This window comes from Ptiloglossa arizonensis, chromosome 3 (assembly GCF_051014685.1).
Source record: "Ptiloglossa arizonensis isolate GNS036 chromosome 3, iyPtiAriz1_principal, whole genome shotgun sequence".
NCBI classification, from domain to species: domain Eukaryota; kingdom Metazoa; phylum Arthropoda; class Insecta; order Hymenoptera; family Colletidae; genus Ptiloglossa; species Ptiloglossa arizonensis.
In genome coordinates, this window is record NC_135050.1 from 2,817,890 (window position 1) to 2,836,638 (window position 18,749).

At 33.8% G+C, this 18,749-nt stretch overlaps 1 protein-coding gene across 1 annotated transcript in view; it reads left to right on the plus strand.

Moving 5' to 3' along the window:
* The window catches only part of Stet (stem cell tumor), a 615,911-nt gene that overhangs the window by 188,539 nt on the left and 408,623 nt on the right, over positions 1-18,749 (plus strand). The window lies entirely within an intron of this gene.

Consider the following 18,749-nt stretch of genomic DNA (forward strand, 5'->3'; position numbering starts at 1 on the left):
CAAACAGGAATATGTTCACTATTGGTAGTTCTAGTGTTAATATCTACGATAAAGAAATAAAAATTTCACAACAAAACGTGTTTTGGCATTTTTATAGAATTTAGTACGGTATACACCGCGGTTCTATGGGAGCGAAACAAAGTATGCTGCAAATATTGTCACAAATCCATATCTGTTAATTATAGAAATTTATTTTCTAATAAGTTACTGTTCCACTTTACAAAAATCTATATAACCATAAGGCGGAGAGTAGCTGTCCGATATCTTTCCACTACGGTGATAAACGTTCTCAAAATGGTTTTGACAAAAACATTCGTAAGATTGTTCAATTAAAAGCTATAAACATAAAGTAGAAATTTCTATCCCTACGCAACCATTTGATTGTACGTGTGATGGCAGCATTAAAATATTTTTAAAAAGTTCAACGAAATTATTGGTAGAAATTGTCAAGAGATCGCGAATTAGTAACAAGAGATGATTGTTACTAATTGCACACTTTCTATGTATGATATAAATAGTTTTTCACAAACACAAAACACAAAGTAATCAATATTTGAAAAACTATTTATATCATACATAGAAAGTGTGCAATTAGTATCAAGAGATGATTGTTACTAATTGCACGCTTTCTATGTATGATATAAATAGTTTTTCACAAACACAAAACACAAAGTAATCAATATTTGAAAAACTATTTATATCATACATAGAAAGTGTGCAATTAGTATCAAGAGATGATTGTTACTAATTGCACACTTTCTATGTATGATATAAACAGTTTTTCAAATATTGATTACTTTGCGTTTTGTGTTAAGACACGTTGGGTCAGATCAGAGTTCAGGATAAAATTCAGTCCACTTCGAGTTTCAGTCCAGTTTATCAGTGTCGTGATCACGCGTGTGGAACTAAGACAAACTAGGTGTACGATTAATAAAATTCAAGTACCTTTAAGAAGAGAAGATTTGGGTTCCTTCGCGTTCCCAGCTTTCACAGTTCAGATGTTCCGGCCATGAATCTGGACCTTCGTTGGTAAATTGCGGTACATTCCTTTTTCCCTGCTCGCTGTGAAAGATACAAGGGGAGAATCGACTCAATGTGTCGACCAATATAAAGAAAAATAAATGAAAGTTTATTATACGTCGATACCGCAACATTTTTTATCATTTTCCACAACGAGTGGAAAAAACTATTTTGTACCGCATCGCCAGCTTCACGAAAGGCCCCCATAGTTTCAGTCGAAACTAATAGTCTTTCTAATAAAGGATCGTTTCTACAATCACATCATCGTTAAAGCAAGCCATTATTCCTTTGATCTAATTGCACTTCCTGAGGGGGCCCTATAATCGTAGCCGAAATGTCTAATAAAGGATCGTTTCTACAATGGCATTACCGTTAAAGCAAGCCATTATTCCTTTGATCTAATACATCTTTGGTCAAGACCGTAACGTTAAGACTAATGTAGTATATACAAACCCGATTCGATCATTACAGGAGGGGCTATGGACGCAACGATTCAATGATACAACATGCAACTATGATTGGCACGATTGTTTGAACGATAATTATAAAGTGTATGGAATTATTGTACAATCTGGTGTACGACGCAATCGTGGTGGATGGCAGTACGACATTGTTGTAAAATTTCGCACATTGTAGGCTGGAAAAGTAACGAAACATTAAACAGAAAGTTTGTAACTTTCAGAAATGATTTTTCATCGTTTTAATCCGCAGATGTAATAGCTTACTCGATGAGTTTTATCATTCGATAAGAAATGGAGTTATTAGGTTCGTCGTTTTATTTTTCCAAGTATAGTACTACTGTTTAATGAACATGTGTGAAGTTTCATGTAGATCCGTCGACTCGTTCGTATACTTACAGTTGTTCAAACTTGAAGCGTCATAGTATTCGTTTTACGATGGAAAAAACGACAAAACTTATTCAACAACCTAGTAGAGGTTTCTCCTCTAGAGAAATTCGCTTTGAAATAGAGCAGGTGACAAAAAGAATAGTAGCAGTGTGAAAATAAACGTTTCTTTTTAAAGTCTTACTTTTTCAACAACTTTTCTTTCTTCTGTCTACTTGCAAGAACTTTTTCGTAATAATATCGTTGCGAAAAACAAACATATGGAAATCTTTTTATCGTTTCGATGTTTGCAGTTTCACAAAGCTTGGTCGTAAAATCAGCTTCAAATTTATACGTATTATGTAAATTAAATTAAATATTACTATATTTATAATAACATTTATTTCGCGTCGGTAAAGTTTCATTCAAGGATTCTAAAATAGGATGCCTAAATTACCTAACTGATAATTTCATTTAAGGCAGGATTTGTTAGATAAAAGCCTTACCAACGAGTTCAACTAGCATTAGATCTGGGGCGAAACGAGAAAATCATATTTATGTTTCCATAATACTCTACGAAACCACAATTCTTCTTTTTACTTGATGTTCACCAGGAGCAATGGATTTATCAATTATTTATCACACACCTTAATATTTTTATAGCTTCACAGAGACTACTTACTACTCGTTGCTACTACCAGTTACCATAGCGAGGAAAACTATGTACGACTCATCGTATGATAAATCGGTACATTTATAATCCCATTAAAAAGAACACAGTACGATGCACGAATTTAGATTTTGCGACGAATACAAATTCTATTTGATTTTGACAAATCGAGAACGAGCTGCAACTGAACCGTCGCTAAAACAATTTAGGTACACCTAGATTTGATAGTTAATATTTCATACAAAGTATTTTAGTTAACTTGTACATTTAGAACATCCATGTTTCATTGACTATACAAAAATATATTTGAACTGAATATTACTTGCTTCGAGGGGAGAAATATTACGATTAGAAAAAGTTTTTCTCCTTTTATCTTTGAAGTGAATTGTAAATGAATTTTACGAATCTTTCAAACACTGAATCGTCGGGATTATCAAGACGAACACCATGCTCGAAGAAGCTTACCTTGAAATCAGATGGTGATTGATTGTACTTGTCACCATTACAATTTTGCATTCAATGGTCTGCTTATTGCAATGATGATGAACTGTTTTTGAAGTACTGTTCCTTCTTTAGTAATTCTTATAATTCATTTTAAAACCAGTTTCCCTTCTGTATATCGTGTTACTAGGAATTCTCTTATATCATTTGCACTAACTATTTTTGTCACATTTTTCAAGACTTTCTAAGGAAATTAGAGTATATTAAAGAAATTCAACTAATCAAAATTCAAGCGTTTCACTTAATTATTCATCGTTAAATTTTTATTATCCTCACTATCGTCGCACAATTATTCATTTACACGAATATGAAATCTCCTTGCTTTTATAATTTCTGCAGCTTAATGATTTTCCTTTTTTTTTTTTACTTAATTTGACGTATGCATCCGGTAATTACGTCTCGTTCATAAAGATCGTATCAAATAACTTCCTCGTTTTCTATTTTTGCAGTTTTTATTTCATACGATGATAAATTTTCACGGTGTGTGAAACATTGAAGTTTTCTTCTTCGCTCTACAACTTTTCCTCAGATACGTAACGTAGGTTTCGTGGAATAAAATTGGATTGTTATTTGCGAATTAAAACATTTCTAAATGGATTTTGTTCGTTGTAAATAACTTTCTCCTAAAATCAACCCGATATTTACGAAAACGTTTCCTTAGCGCTGAAAAAAGTTAGAAAATTGTTTAAATACTCCAATTCTTCCTTTGAAATGTTTACTTGTTTCGATACAAGTTATAGCTATACTTGTACAGGTGACGAATCTCTTTAATTTAAAACAACTTTCTTTTGCACGTCATACGTAACGATATAGGATTTGAAGGAAATTAATTATTTATACTGACAAAATTCTTATAGTTTATCAAAACAATAATAAATATATATGCAAAATTTGGAATTGACGTGTATGATAATTTTGTTGTTCAATTTTTAGGGTCGAAAACTAAACAGAGACTTTAAAGACGCTTTGTGTCTTTTATTTATTTTACGATTCCTTTTATCTAACATTTGTATGGTCGAAAATTTACAGTAACATTTGTTGAAAATCGTAAAAAGCGAATACCTGAAAATAAAGTACGTGCAATTGAAGTAATGTTTTGGAAAACTAACCTCGATGTTTTACGTCACGCTTATTTTCTTCGTAGCTTCCAACGTATTATATTATATATCTGGATGGAGTCCTCGATCGATTTACAGAAGCAACGACGAAACACTACAGTGGCTCCAAAAAGTATTCGTACACTAAATTATAAAGAAATTCTTCTTACCTCTAAAACTGATTTTAATGAAAGTTTGTGCGCATGTAAAGCATAATAGTGCACGTATAAAGAAATTTTTTTGTCCGCAGAAAGTTTCTTTAAGAAGATGAAATTGAGTCTCGAAGGTTTTAGTGTTTCTTTTTTATTTTTTGAATGAAACTTTTCTTGGGACTGTTTTGCAAATCATTAACAGAATGGTAGAGCACTAAAAGCTGAATATTTTTCGAATAAAAAGTTTTGCTCTATTTTGCATTATTACAGAGTCGTAAATTTGAAAAATCGAAGTGAAAATTGACTTTGTAAATGCTGACTTCAAACGATTGAACAACTTCCAACGACTTTCATTTTCTTTATAAGTTCTATGAAAAAATTTTTCCCATGCTCTATCGTGCAACTGTGAAAAAAATCCCCCCGAAAGATTATATTAAAAAAATGAAGAAACGTTGAATCTTCTGATTTTAATTTTATCCTCTCGAGGATGATGTGTTGCTCGATAAGTTTCGTCGTTCGATAAGAAATGAAGCTATTAGGTTCGTCGTTTTATTTTTCCAAATATAGTACTATTATTTGATGAACATGTGTGAAGTTTCATGTAAATCTGTCGATTCGTTCGTATATTTACAGTTGTTCAATGTTGAAGTGTCATAGTATTTTTTTTTTTGCAATGGAAAAAACGACAAAACTTATTGAACTAGTATTTTTGTCGACGAAAAAATGATATCATATGCCACACAGTATGCTTTACGTGCACACAAACTTTCATTAAAATCAGACTTGTGTGTCAGAAAAATTTCCTTAGATAACATAGTATAGAAATACTTTATTGATTCATCATACATCCTAAAAATATGCTCTTTTATCGGTCCCTGAGATTGATGCGATTACAGTTACGTTTTAAATTCACCGTTCTCGCGTGAAATCCAAACGATTCCCTCGATCTTGAAGGGCTGATAACCAAGTGGCAGTCGAGCGGATACATCATCGACTCAACCAAAGAGAACGAACGAATCAGTGTCTGTTAGTCGTAAAGGCAAATCATTAACCTCGGTGCGCGGAATTCCCTCCGGCGAACGACTCAACACCTGTTTCAAAGGCGGCCCTTCCTGCCGCTACGTAGGTCACGCTCTTTCCTCCTTCCACCTTTCCACCTTTCCACGGTCGTTCCTTCCTTTCCGCATGTCTCTTTCCCAGTCCCCCGGTCGAGCTCGAGGTCGTCTCACGTCAGTGGTAATTCAACTAATTTCGCCGGAGTTCCCAAGAAACGAACCTCGGGAACCAGCTGGAGAGGTCAGAAAAGATGAACGAGATTCGGCTGATTCGTGACGTATCAAACCGGCCGGCAGCGTTAATGTCTTCCACGGCTCGTTTTTTTTCCCCCCCCTGGCGAAACGAAGTCGAAGTATGGTCCCTCCCTTTTGAACGTCGTCGGATCTCTGCGTGACTGTTTTTGTTTGTTCGGTTGTTTGGCACCTGGTGACACAGACTTTCAAATTGAATTAATACAATAGCTCTACTTGTCTTGTCACAGTCTCGTGATCCAACCGTGACAAGTTGAGAGGCAAGTAAGTGTTTCGAGAAATCGAGCGATACGAAAGGAATGCGGGTTTTATTAGTTAATATTTTTACTACGTTTCTGTAATGTCTGTGATCAAAAAGATTGCATAAATAGTATCGTATTTATCGGTGTACGGTTTTGTTGTATACAAAACTTCTAGTCCTACTTGACACACAATTATTAACAAGCTAGACATTCACAGTTAAGTTACTGGGTGGGTGCAGCCACTGTTAATCCAGAGAGTATCCGATTTGGGATAGAGTGGCTCAATATTATCCAACAGAGTCGCTATTATATTTTATTCTAAGGAGAATATTTAAGTACTGTCGTGCAGTCTAATATTGTGTTTTTATTTTTATTTACATTCTTGTGAAAACGAAGTCCATGCTTGGAATTTAAAAGCATTAACTCCACATCTCACGGTAATACTCAAATCCATTTCTATGACACCCATCTTCTTTCAAATGGCTCGTGTACACCTGGTAGCATTAATTCATGCTGTCCTCACTCCTCCATGATATGCTTCTAAATGTCAGACACAATATTGCAGTATCACGCTGAAACTCAAGACGATGATATTACAATGTTGTGTATCATCCTAAACTCACCTAAATTCATTAGATATATAAAGTACCGGCCTTGATTAAGCCAATGTAGAAAGATCATCGATGTAACTAATTTGAAAATTGTACTACAGATATGTATGTAGATAACTGTCAACTGACACATGTAATTATTAACGATGATTTACGAAAAATTACACATGCAATTTCAACGTATTACGAATCGTATTTATCAACATTTTGAAAAATTGTCAAGCTTCTAAATGTTCACGGTGAAGATATAAAAGTACCACGTATAAACCACTTCATTTATTTTTAAATTTTCTTTAATCATTTTTTGTTGCGTTTGCTTTGATGAAATTAAGCTTTTGCAATAATGACAAAAATGAGAATATATGTATTTTCTTTATTAACAAGTTTGTAAAAATATTGACACTTTAAAGTTGACTATATGAAAATTAATTGAAGTTAACGCTGCGTGTCTGTATCTGACATAATTTTTGCATCGTAGTTTGACAAGATGTCGAATGCATTGAAGTTGCAGTGATTGCATCCTGGACTATATTTGTTTTGTCATTACGTGAATCCACTGTACAAAAATTCAATTATGTGCAAATATATTTCATTAATTTCAATTAGTTTTCACATTGTCAATTTTGTGGTCTTAATGTTCTTTAAAATTTGTTAGTAAATAAGATAAATAGAAGTATAATCTCATTTTCTATAAATGATTCATTTCATTTTTGCTATTTAAAAATTGAATTCGTTTAAAGGAATTACAAAAAATATGAAAATATTATTCGAGATACATATGTTAAAATATTGCTAATGATTGCACATATTTCAGCAGAAATCTGATACGACACTCCAGAGAGTATCCGATTTAGGATAGAGTGGCTCCATATTATCCACTAGAGTCGGTATTATATTTCATTGCAAGGAGAATATCTAAGTACTGTTATGCAGTATAATATTATGGTTTTATTTTTATGCCATTATTCCTTTAATTAGAATATATATTCAATCAAATTATTAACTTTTATTTTATCCTCTATTGCACTGTTTATATTCGCACACATTTAGAATTAACAAAACGTGCTACGTTAGCGTTGTTTGTAAGTAGGAAAAAGTAATAAATTGTATTATTATTAGCATTTGAAATTACGCCATTTAAATAGTATATTTATATTGTTTGCTGTTTAAACCCTTTTAAGTCGGTTTTCATGATCTTTAGTCATTAAACTTAAAATTAATTCTATCTTTCTTAATGGTTCTTTCATTTTTCATATAATTGCAATATGTCGTATTATTCATTTCTTTAAAACGATTATGAAATTTCTAGCAAAATGTAAAAGCTATATACAATAAATAAGTACGGATTGCCTGTTTCAAACGTTACGACATATGAAAACGATATTTTGAAACAGCGTAAAGATAAAAAGATTAGCCGTATAATTTGTTCCCGTTAATCTTCACGCTAATTAGTCGTTTAAGCACGAATATATTACACTGTTTAAATTTCGCTTATTAAGAAAATATTATGGTACACGAATGATTAAAAGGAACATTTATCACCAATGCTTCTATACTGTTAAACCGTTCGAAATAATGAATTTAATTTTTATTTTTATTTTAGGCTTCGCAGAAAAAAATGTTTTAAATTATCATCACCATTATCAAACGTGTTAATATATATCAAAGCGATCGTTGCAAATTTTAGATATATGTCGCAAAATTACGATTAAAGTACACACATCTACTTGTGAACAATATAGATAACGAATAAACAAATATAGTGAACAAAATGATTTTCAATATCATCATAAAGTATCATTATCTTACTGCTTTAAAACTGTAATTTAAATATCCTCTGTACATGTAAATACTTTTTCTTTTCTTTAATGTTTTATTTGGCCTTTTTGAATGAAATACTAATCGTTGATTACAATTTTTAATCATCTCGTTAGTGAGAATTTATAATTTAAGTTAAAGAACATGGTCGAATTTCGTCAACATCTCGTACTAGAATCGTTAAACAAAAATTAAATCCAACAGAATAGTGATGACATTACATGACAAGTACTGATTTTTCAAGAGATCTTTTTAATTTTTATGTGTTATGGTAAAGAAAAAGCTACAATGGATATGTTTATAATTGTGGTACCTTCTATAAAGGGATATATGTACAATATGTGCATAAAATGTTAATTGATTAATTACATTTTCTAAAACGCTCTCAACCTGCTTAGCAATACCAAGTGCATTTAAAGATCGTCGATTTAGGGTCAGAAACGCATAAATACACATATAAAAATTTAATATAATGCTATATATATGATAAAATGACAACTATACGAAAAATTAATCTAAGAAATAGCTATAAAAACTTTAGCTTCAAAAGTTTTATAATTTCGTTCATTTTCCCAATTTTGATGTAATATGTAACATAAATATTCCAGATTCTAGAAAAAAAAAGACGACTTCTTTTGCTCGAAAAGAACGAATATCTCCCTAACGGTTATTTAAATGTTTATAAGAGCTTCTATATATTTTGCTTTACTCCACTTTCAATCACTTTTGCCAAATCAAAGCGTTTGTCTTGAAAATACAAATAAATAATCTAAAAGAATAAGAAAAAGAATTAAAATTTTTCAATGATCAAACTTCAACGATAAAAGAGTCGCATAATACAAAAAAAAACTTGAACAAGAAAAAGTATGTATCATCGTAAAAGTCTCAACGATACTCGGAAAAGATTATCGGTATGGTATATCAAATACGCTATAGTTTCAGCTACATTGACTTCAGAATTTCAATTTGATTGATTGTGCAAAACTGATTGAAAAGTCAAAGTTTTATCTAAAGATTCTCGCTTGTAAGTACATTAGGGATGAAAATAAGAAACAGAATGTATAAGATACAGTTATATGAATCGATTAAATGGGAACACCATTTTTCTGATATGAAAAAATCGATATTAATTTTTACCTTTTCTTAAAATTCAACATTCATAGTACTCTGTCGTAAAATATTAAGACGAAGTTCGAAATATTAACGAAGATATAGTATAACCTTTTTTCGTGGAGCACCTAATGGCCAGATCACCATGTGGCACTAAAGTGTTCCAATATTTCAATATTAAACACATTTTTCTCGAAACAGACAAGACTGCCCTCTGCACTTAAAAGTGAGTGTATTGAAATGGAAGAACGACACACGTCCCTTGTAAATGCACAACGATTCGAGTCATGCTGTGCAATCTGTAAGAATTATTTATTTTCATACTCGGTTACGTCACAGCACAGTAGAGCTTGAATGAATGAAACTTTGATGATTACACGAGAACGATCCCTGAAAAGGAAAATCGTTTAGCAGCGAATGAAGTCGAAGGTGGAAGAAATGAATAATAGGTGTCATAGATAACAGAGGAATCCTAACGTTTAAGAAATACTATTTATTGGATCGATTACCTCGATACTTGCAGAAATATTCAGCCTCGTTTTTTTCATCATGTTTTACTCGGTTGAGTGAATACTACAGGTTTGCCAGAACCACCACATTCGCTAATTCTGTTGCTTGTTATTAACACTAGAACTCCTCGGTGAACTATTTGTGTCAAACCACGTACGTATTTTCAAAGTTAGATGGAGAGAGTACAAATTAATTTACAAGTACCATTAATTATCCATTTTGATAATTGTCCATGAATTTTGTAGGCAAATGCGCCGTTAATAATCGAGTAACTTTAAAAAGAAGTTCAAAACAAGTCGAATTGACCTCCTCGGTAGTTCTAGTGTTAAGTATACTCGGTGCAGTATGTCAACCGAATATCTTAGAAACGTAATGCTGGAACACAAATAATAATAATACGACTCGGAAAGCATGTTTATAATTTGTAAAATTTGTACAAGTACAAATTATAAAGTTTACAATTTATATTAATAAAAAATACCAACCGGAGAAAATGTTACAATCGTCTCGGATGTCGGGTCGGTTGTAACCCTGTCAAATCGACCCCTTTGATAGTTCTACCGTTAAATTCGAATTGCTCGCATTGATGAGCGTTAATTGAATCGAATTGTTTCATCGATCGTCGATCGGTTAATGAAATCCAAGCTTATTAATCGCCGAGCAAAATTCACGATGATTATTATCGAATGATTGCCGCGTTCGCGGCGAATGCCGTGTTTGCTGACTATTATACATACATACGTGGATACCGGGGTCAGACGGAAGGACGAGGAGAAAGAAAGGAAGTAGTCGCGTGGGCAGGTCGCCGTGGAACCCGATACTCGCGATCGATACTTCCACTGACCAGTTAAAGCTGACGATGATGAAGGGTGAACGACGAACGATACCGACAGGAGACAGCGACGCCGACTGCGTAACATGGCTTCTAGTGTCGAATATCTCGTGAGGGTTCACGCGAGTTCCTACGACTACGACGTCGGTTCCCCCGGGAGGTTTCACAACCAGTTTTGCCGTTGACCAACCTTGCCTACTGGCATCTATTTATGCGTCTACACTCCTGAACACGACAACCGGCTATTTACGTCGGATGTCACCCCGAATTTTCCGAAATGTTTGAGAAATGATTAGGTACACACGGTACACGGCGCGATTGGAATTACAGTAGAACCGCCATTATTCGAATTAAACCTTTGGCTTACAATATCGAGCGAGACTCGTGATAAGGAAATCGAGCCTTTTGAGTTTTCGATACCATCTAAAACCGTACAACAAAAATCATCTCTAGTAGTCGTATGCATGTATGGGTATATGTATGTATATATGAATGTATGTGTATATTTATATATACATGAATGTATGTGTATATGTATGTATATATGAATTTATGTGTATATGTATGTATATATGAATGTATGTGTGTGTATATGTATGTATATATGAATTTATGTGTATATGTATGTATATATGAATGTATGTGTGTGTATATGTATGCATATATGAATTTATGTGTATATGTATGTATATATGAATGTATGTGTGTGTATATGTATGTATATATGAATGTATGTGTATATGTATGTATATATGAAGGTATGTGTATATGTATGTATATATGAATGTATGTGTGTGTATATGTATGTATATATGAATGTATATGCATGTATATGTATGTCTTTCTAGAATCTTTTAGAAGATTCTATTCTACGAATACGTGATGCTTATTAGCAAAATAAGAGTTTGTTTGTTACCACGACAAACAGTGATTTACAGTTAATACGAAAGCTGATCTCGTAAAGAACACATGCAAAATATACCTTCTGGAATATTCACAAAGTTTGATTTATTGATAAAATAGAAATACCGAGCTATTATTTAATAGCAACCATAATCCAAAATTCCAATAGGGCCAAACATAATCACGGATGAGTCTTGTCCACATTCATACTTTCAAGTATATTTTCTTAAAAGTATTGGAAATAAACTCTTATATACTAGGTTGTTCAATAAATTGTGTCGTTCGATAAAACTTATCGTTGAACACGTTTACGTAGTTATTACTTTATTATGAGTTAAATATGGAATGCTCAATAGTTGCAAAACAAATTGAACGAATAGATGTACTTACTTTCAAATCAAGTGTGAGTTTCTCACGCTTTTGAATTATCTCGAACGAGTATCCAGCGAATTTTGAAGCATTGTAAGTTCCATTTGTACAAAGTGTCCTTACGCTAAGAAATTCACAGAGATGATTTTCAAAATCGAGTGAAATTTTACGAGTGATCTCTTCCAAGTGTCGATACAGTAACAATTTTGTAGACATATCTCTAAATATCTTCAAAAATAGAGATTCTACAAAAGAATGTTCCAGACAAAAATCTACGAGACATTTTGTTCCATCGACTTAAACGAGAGATCGTGTAGATATAACAGGTTGCTCGATAACTTTTGTCGTTCGATAAGAAGTGGAGGTATTATGTTCGTCGTTTTATTTTTCTAAAGATGATACTACTGTTCAATAAACATGTGCGAAGTTTTACATAAATCTGTCGACTCGTACATTTATAATTGTTCAAAGTTCAAGTGTCATAGTATTCTCTTACAATGGAAAAAACGACAAAACTGATTGAACAACCTAGTATACTATAAGGAGCATGGTTTACTAGTCAATGCCCAAATTTTAATCGGTTCAGCATATTATTCTTGCCTTTTGGTACAAATATAGACAAAAGCATGTAATTGCAATTCTGATCAAAATTTAATTTGCATAAACGGTCTAAATATGGGTAAAATTAGGAATTGTTTTCCATAGGTAACTACTAAATAAAAAGTTTAGATTTTGCCAGATGATAGTATTGTACCTATTAGCTTCGTCTTTCAAATTTTTCTAATAAAAGTGTCACAAAATGGTTGTCTATTCGTTGTCTAAATAGAAACGCGACCTTTGCCTGAATCCTCTTGGCTTTTCCACGTGGAATGAAGAAGTAACGGACCAACGCCTCGCGAGACGTTCGGGTCAAGTGGGCAATAGTCCCACGTGGGCTGGGACATCCAAGTACAAAGAGTCGAAACAGAGCGAAAGAGCGATCAAGACCGAGGAACGTTGAGGTGGAGGATGCGGTGCTCGATGCAAATACTTGCCCTCGATGTCCCGAGACGTGTTTCCATAGCTCCCAGGTGATTAATCGGCCTCACACTACCGAGTACCTTATACTTTGGCCGACTTGTATACCGGCGCGAAGAAAACAGGACCGACGGGACAGATGGGTGATTTTTTGCGAAGATCGCTCCGTCATCGTAGAAGGCGGCACCTCTGATCTGCCTCCGGTCCAGAGGCTCAGGGGCTTCCCATAATCACCTACGATCCTTTCTCGCGCCAGGGGCGATCTTACCACCATGAAAACAGAAAGAAAGGGTAGTCGAGCGAAGAAGAAAGAGGGAGAGACTTGTCTGGAATCCGCGGCCTCCGTCGTGCCCCGGCAAGGTCGCAAATTCTTTTGCTCGTTCCTCTTTGCCGCGTCCTCGATCTCTGGCTTCCTTCCTCCTCTTCGTACGTTACGAGATCGCTGCCCGTTCCCTTTCGTGCCGTCGACTTTATTGGAGCACCGCTACTTTCGGATTTATCGTGGTAATTGAATAGGAAAACTTTTTCCCCCGGCCGAATCGCGTCGCTGACATTTTATTGCGACAATAATTAGGATTATCAAGCGTGCAATAAGAGAACGTGAACAGTTTCGAGGGCTCGTCCCGTTCCTGTTACCACTGCTCGACCAATTGCGTTTGCTTATGTGTATACTCGATGAACGAGTATACCGACTGGTATGTAGGCCAAGGTAAACATCAAAATGGAGCGTCTCTTAATGCAAGATATTTGCACTTTCGAGCGAGATAATTGAAAATAGGGTCTGGGCTTCTCTTCGAGTCCCTTGTCGGTCAAACGTTGTTTGTTTACCCGAAAGTGTAATTTGATCTTGTTCTTTCGGGTACAAGGTGACAAATTCGATTAATGAACGATCACAGAAATATATTTGAACACAGAACGAATATAAAAATAGTTCATGGATTATGGACTGCACAAAAGGTTCTCTTTTTCTAGTCTCTGATGTCTCTCTTCAGTTGGTACTCTCTACTTGTTCTCTCGCTCTCTACACTCGATTGGTTTAACACTTGACTGCTGGCTCGGACAAGACTCTCTCCCATAACATTCACACCATAGACTATATAACACTGTACTAGACAAAGGACTCTCACTCGACAAATTTATCCTCACTCGCATACACGAAACCAACACTCACAGTTCTTTGTTTATTTGTTCTTGGCCTACATACTGCTATTCCTTCTTCGCGCTTTATCCACGGTATCAACAGCTATTCCTTTTTATTTTCTATACCCGTTCGTCAATAATCCTTTCTGATCGAAATCTATGCTGATCTTTTAGAAGGTCCTTTTTTTAATTTGTTTTTTTTTTTTTTGGTATAAAGTATAATCATTTGGAAAGAACCATAAATTAAGGTGAATACTGTACACGGTGTAGTGTGACGAACTGGTGCTATAGTGACGCTTCTGTTGGTGTATCGTTACTTTCAAGGGCTACATTGAGATTTGATAAAGTGGAGATAATAGTAACTACGTCGAGATTTCGTATATATTTACGACAAAGGAATAATTAAGGTATGAGATGTATTAGCTGACACGAGTAGCGAACATGTGAAATGCTGACAAATGATATGACTTGTTTGGTCTGTTCTTTACGAATGTTGGTGCTTTTCGCTTAACAATTGATGACGTTCTGCTTGTGGGGTATGAATTCACTTTAAACATTGACACGAGTTTTATTACGAGATTATATTAACTACCTTTAAGATAGGGATGACCTGTTTGTGAATGTCTCTTGGACATTTTAAATATAATTTTAACACTATCATTAGTAGGTAATGTATTACATTAATTTCATATAAGACTCTTTCATGCGATATGTACAGTTACATTAATGTTTTCGTAAGGTCATTGTAAATATCATCAGAATAAATGTTATAAAATTGTATAATATTTTTAAATGCTTATATTCTTCACATTTGAGTGATCAATATCGATTAGAGAGAGAGGAAATAATCTTTGCAAGCAGGTATGTAATATAATTAGTTTTGATGTGATTATTTTACCGAGTAAGAGCTTTGAGATTTTTACAACCTAAGTTGGATACTATCTTGGACTATTATCTAATAGTCCTTGTTTATTTTAGGTACCAATGTTCTTATCATTGATAATTGATCGACTAAACGTTTAAGAGACTGGGAAGGAAAAGAAGGAGAGACTTATTCCAGATACAGTTCAGTTAATAACTCATGTTAATCTTATTGGAATGCTTAAATTCTAGCTCTTGTTTAATTATTAGAAATTCTTTACATTTGCCGAAAAATGATCTTCAGTTCCCACAATCACCTTGGTCTTTCTTCACATTTTTCCTCAAATGTGAAGAATATAAGCATTTAAAAATATTATACAATTCTATAATATTTATTTTCATGATATTTACAATGACCTTACGAAGACATTAATGTAACTGTACATATCGCATAAAAGAGTCTTATTAAAATTAATTTACATAAATTTCTGCTATTGCTGATTGTATATAGTCCAATCCGGTGTACCTTGAGTGTTCCTTGAATTGTATGTTCGTACTCCACCTAATTTCTCCAATTTATACCTTTCCGCATGAAAAGTGTATCTTGTAGACTCTCGACGTGGAAAGCTACAGTTGTAGATTCTTGGACGAGTTAAGTAGTTGTCCAATTTGAACTTCTCCTATCTTAAGATTCTGTTAATAGTACCAGTCGTGCATTCTAATGTATATTCGAAAGAAGAAAGAGATGGATATTCGTCTTTTTTCTTTGTCCATGTTTGTATTTTTATCTTGAGCGATTAATTTTATTTATTCTATAATCTACCTTCTTTGTCGTCTTCCTATTTGCTACCGACGATTGAACCCTAGTAGACCTCTAGTTGATCTAGAATAAAGTGTACTCCTCTCCTTTTCTATCCATTTCTTTCATTATATTCATCTTTATCAGCCACCAATTCCCAAAAGTTAAATTGACGAAACAAAGCGATACAGAAACACCGTTCCTTCATCTTGGTTCGTCAATCAGAGGAACGTTTCTCGATGCAAATAATCGGTCCCATTACCAGGGTCTTTTCATTGTCACCACCAGGAGAAAGAATAATAATAAGGTGGATAGAAGTGAGCTCTCGTTCGTCGTCGAGGCAAGAAGAGTTGAGGGTCTAAGTTTGCTGTCGAGGTGTTTCGACTTTGTGGGAACGAAAAAAATGAAGGAAGATGAAAGCACCGGCGATGTAAGGTAAGTCTACGGGAGAATCGTTGCTCATGGTGGAAGGGGTTCACGTTAACGAGTGTCTCCTGAAAATAGGACCAAATGCAGTCGTGGTCCGTGGTTCGGTCGTCCTCCACGTGTAATACAAACTTTGATTGCCAATCATTTCTCACCACGGCAAGAAGGTTATTACCTATCCACTTTGGTGGAAACCCCTCTTCGTTCTTCCGCCTTTCTCTGCTTCTCCTTTTATACGCCATTCCACGGAAAAATATTGAGACTCGTTGAGAAGTTTGCAAAAATATTAGTTTGACACACTTACTTATCCCTTTCTTGATAGTTGCTTCAACACCTGCTCTACGGTTATCTCTTTGAACCTCAAACTATCTATCGAAGAATTCTTCGATCGTTACACCTGGCTTGATTGGTTGAATTCTCGATCGTCGATCAAACGAGTATTTGTACGTTGATTGAACCACAACGATACAAACCATGTACTCTCGGTCTTGTATGTTCTATAGTTGTTTAAAGTGTGTACAAGATAAAGAAGTGTTATAAGGTTTAACGATAAAGTAAATTTGTTGAGTATTAAAAAGTACAGTACAGGGAAACACTGATACGGATATTAAGAATAAGAATTCGTTTTTCTGTAGAAAGTATTAACATTTTTATCAATTAATGATTATTCGTCTGATATAACGATCACATTTAGCAACGAAATTTGCCTGAAAGTAAAGTAATCCAATATTTTTTACCATACTTTGCCGAATATAAAACAATTCGATAGTTTTTATTATATTTTACACTCTGACGAAACTTTGTATAAAACAATTGACACAAATATATTCAACACTTAGTCTTTGAGCAGCATAATTTATTTTACTATTACTGTATGAACTTAAATTTATTCCATTAAATTTCTTTTTATTATAACAATAATTGAAGAAATTTGGATCTTATTACCGTGTAAAACGTATTGTTAATTTCAACCATGTTAGTGGTCCCAAATGGTCCGATTTAAATATAGTAACAAACAATCTGAAAAAGAATGCTGAAAAAATGGGTATCTCAAACAATGATTCGCACAATGCTGTTGTTGCAAAAAGTTGACTATTGTATAACTGTCCCAAAGTTCTCCAAACACATCCCCCCCCCCCCCCATCCAACTCCGAATATTAATCTAATAAAGCATGTTCAAAATCTTTTGAAAAAAAAACATAAGGTCACACAACATTACAAATAAAGACTTTCGAAAAGTTTTACAAGAATAATGAGCAAAAGTAACACCCAATGTATGAAAATACATTATTTTCCACAAAGTATTAACTTAATAATTTATATAACAAAATATTTAAAAAATATATTTAACTTTTGATACACGATTTTTACTTACAGTTTTACCGTACTTGTATTCTTCATAAAATAAAGAAACATTAAAGTATATACAGATATGGTTGTATATATATTTCAATCATTTAGTACGATTTTCTAGTTTTATAGAGAAAATTTAGCCGAACCACTAAATGTTGTTAGTGTTTATAAAAATAATAGAAAAGCAACGGTTGCATAGTGACGTGTACGTTATTATGCATGTACACGTACAGACGAAATTCAATGCAATAATATTAACAGTTTTTGTGCAAATATCTCGAAACCCAAGATTCAACAATGATACTTTAATGTTAAAAACTACATGGTATAGAATTTAATGCCATTTGTGAAATTAAATATAATATTAGGTCTTATAATTGATCGTAGTAAATATCAATTCGTAATTTTCGAAATTAAAATATTATCGACTCGCTGAAAATAATTAATTTTATTCGCGAACAATTATCGCCGCGTATAAAGTTCGAAACTTCATTTCTCGCTGTAACAGCGGTCGATAGGTACAAATTACAGTGTGACAGTACAAAGTTCCTTTTCTGACAGCAAAATTCTCACCCCTTGTTTTTTCCAGTAAGATCACTTGCTCAGTCTCGAATCTCGAGATCCGTCAGCGGACATCAATGAATGTTAATACAAAACAAGCAATTACCCAAGTTAGCTACGTAGAAATTGGTCGAAACTTTGTCGGTTTAAAATCTAGAATGTGTATAAAAAATAACGTATATAAAGTAAGCAGTGGTGTATATAAAAAGTAAATAGTACTTATACAATATTATGGAAAGTTAAATTAATATCATTAATCGAGTATTTATTATTTAAAATAAAACTAGCCGCGTTTCACATTGAAGATAATATTATCGAATATTGAGTCAATGTTTAACAACTGTCTTCGCACGTATTTGAAGCATTTAAAATCAAAAGGCACGATGGCAACGATAAGACGAAACCGAGGACACAGAATGAACTTTCTTCTTCCGCAAGAATCCTCTTTCCCTTCTTTCCATTTCGAAAGATGGAACCTATAAAATCCAGTAGGCGCATCCTAAAGACGCCTGCAGCAATGCTATTCATTCTGTAAATCCTGGAAATGGAAACGACAAACTTTTTAATTAACGTCGTTACCTCGATGTGGAAAGATGCTATTCAGATTTTAATAGGACTACCCTCGA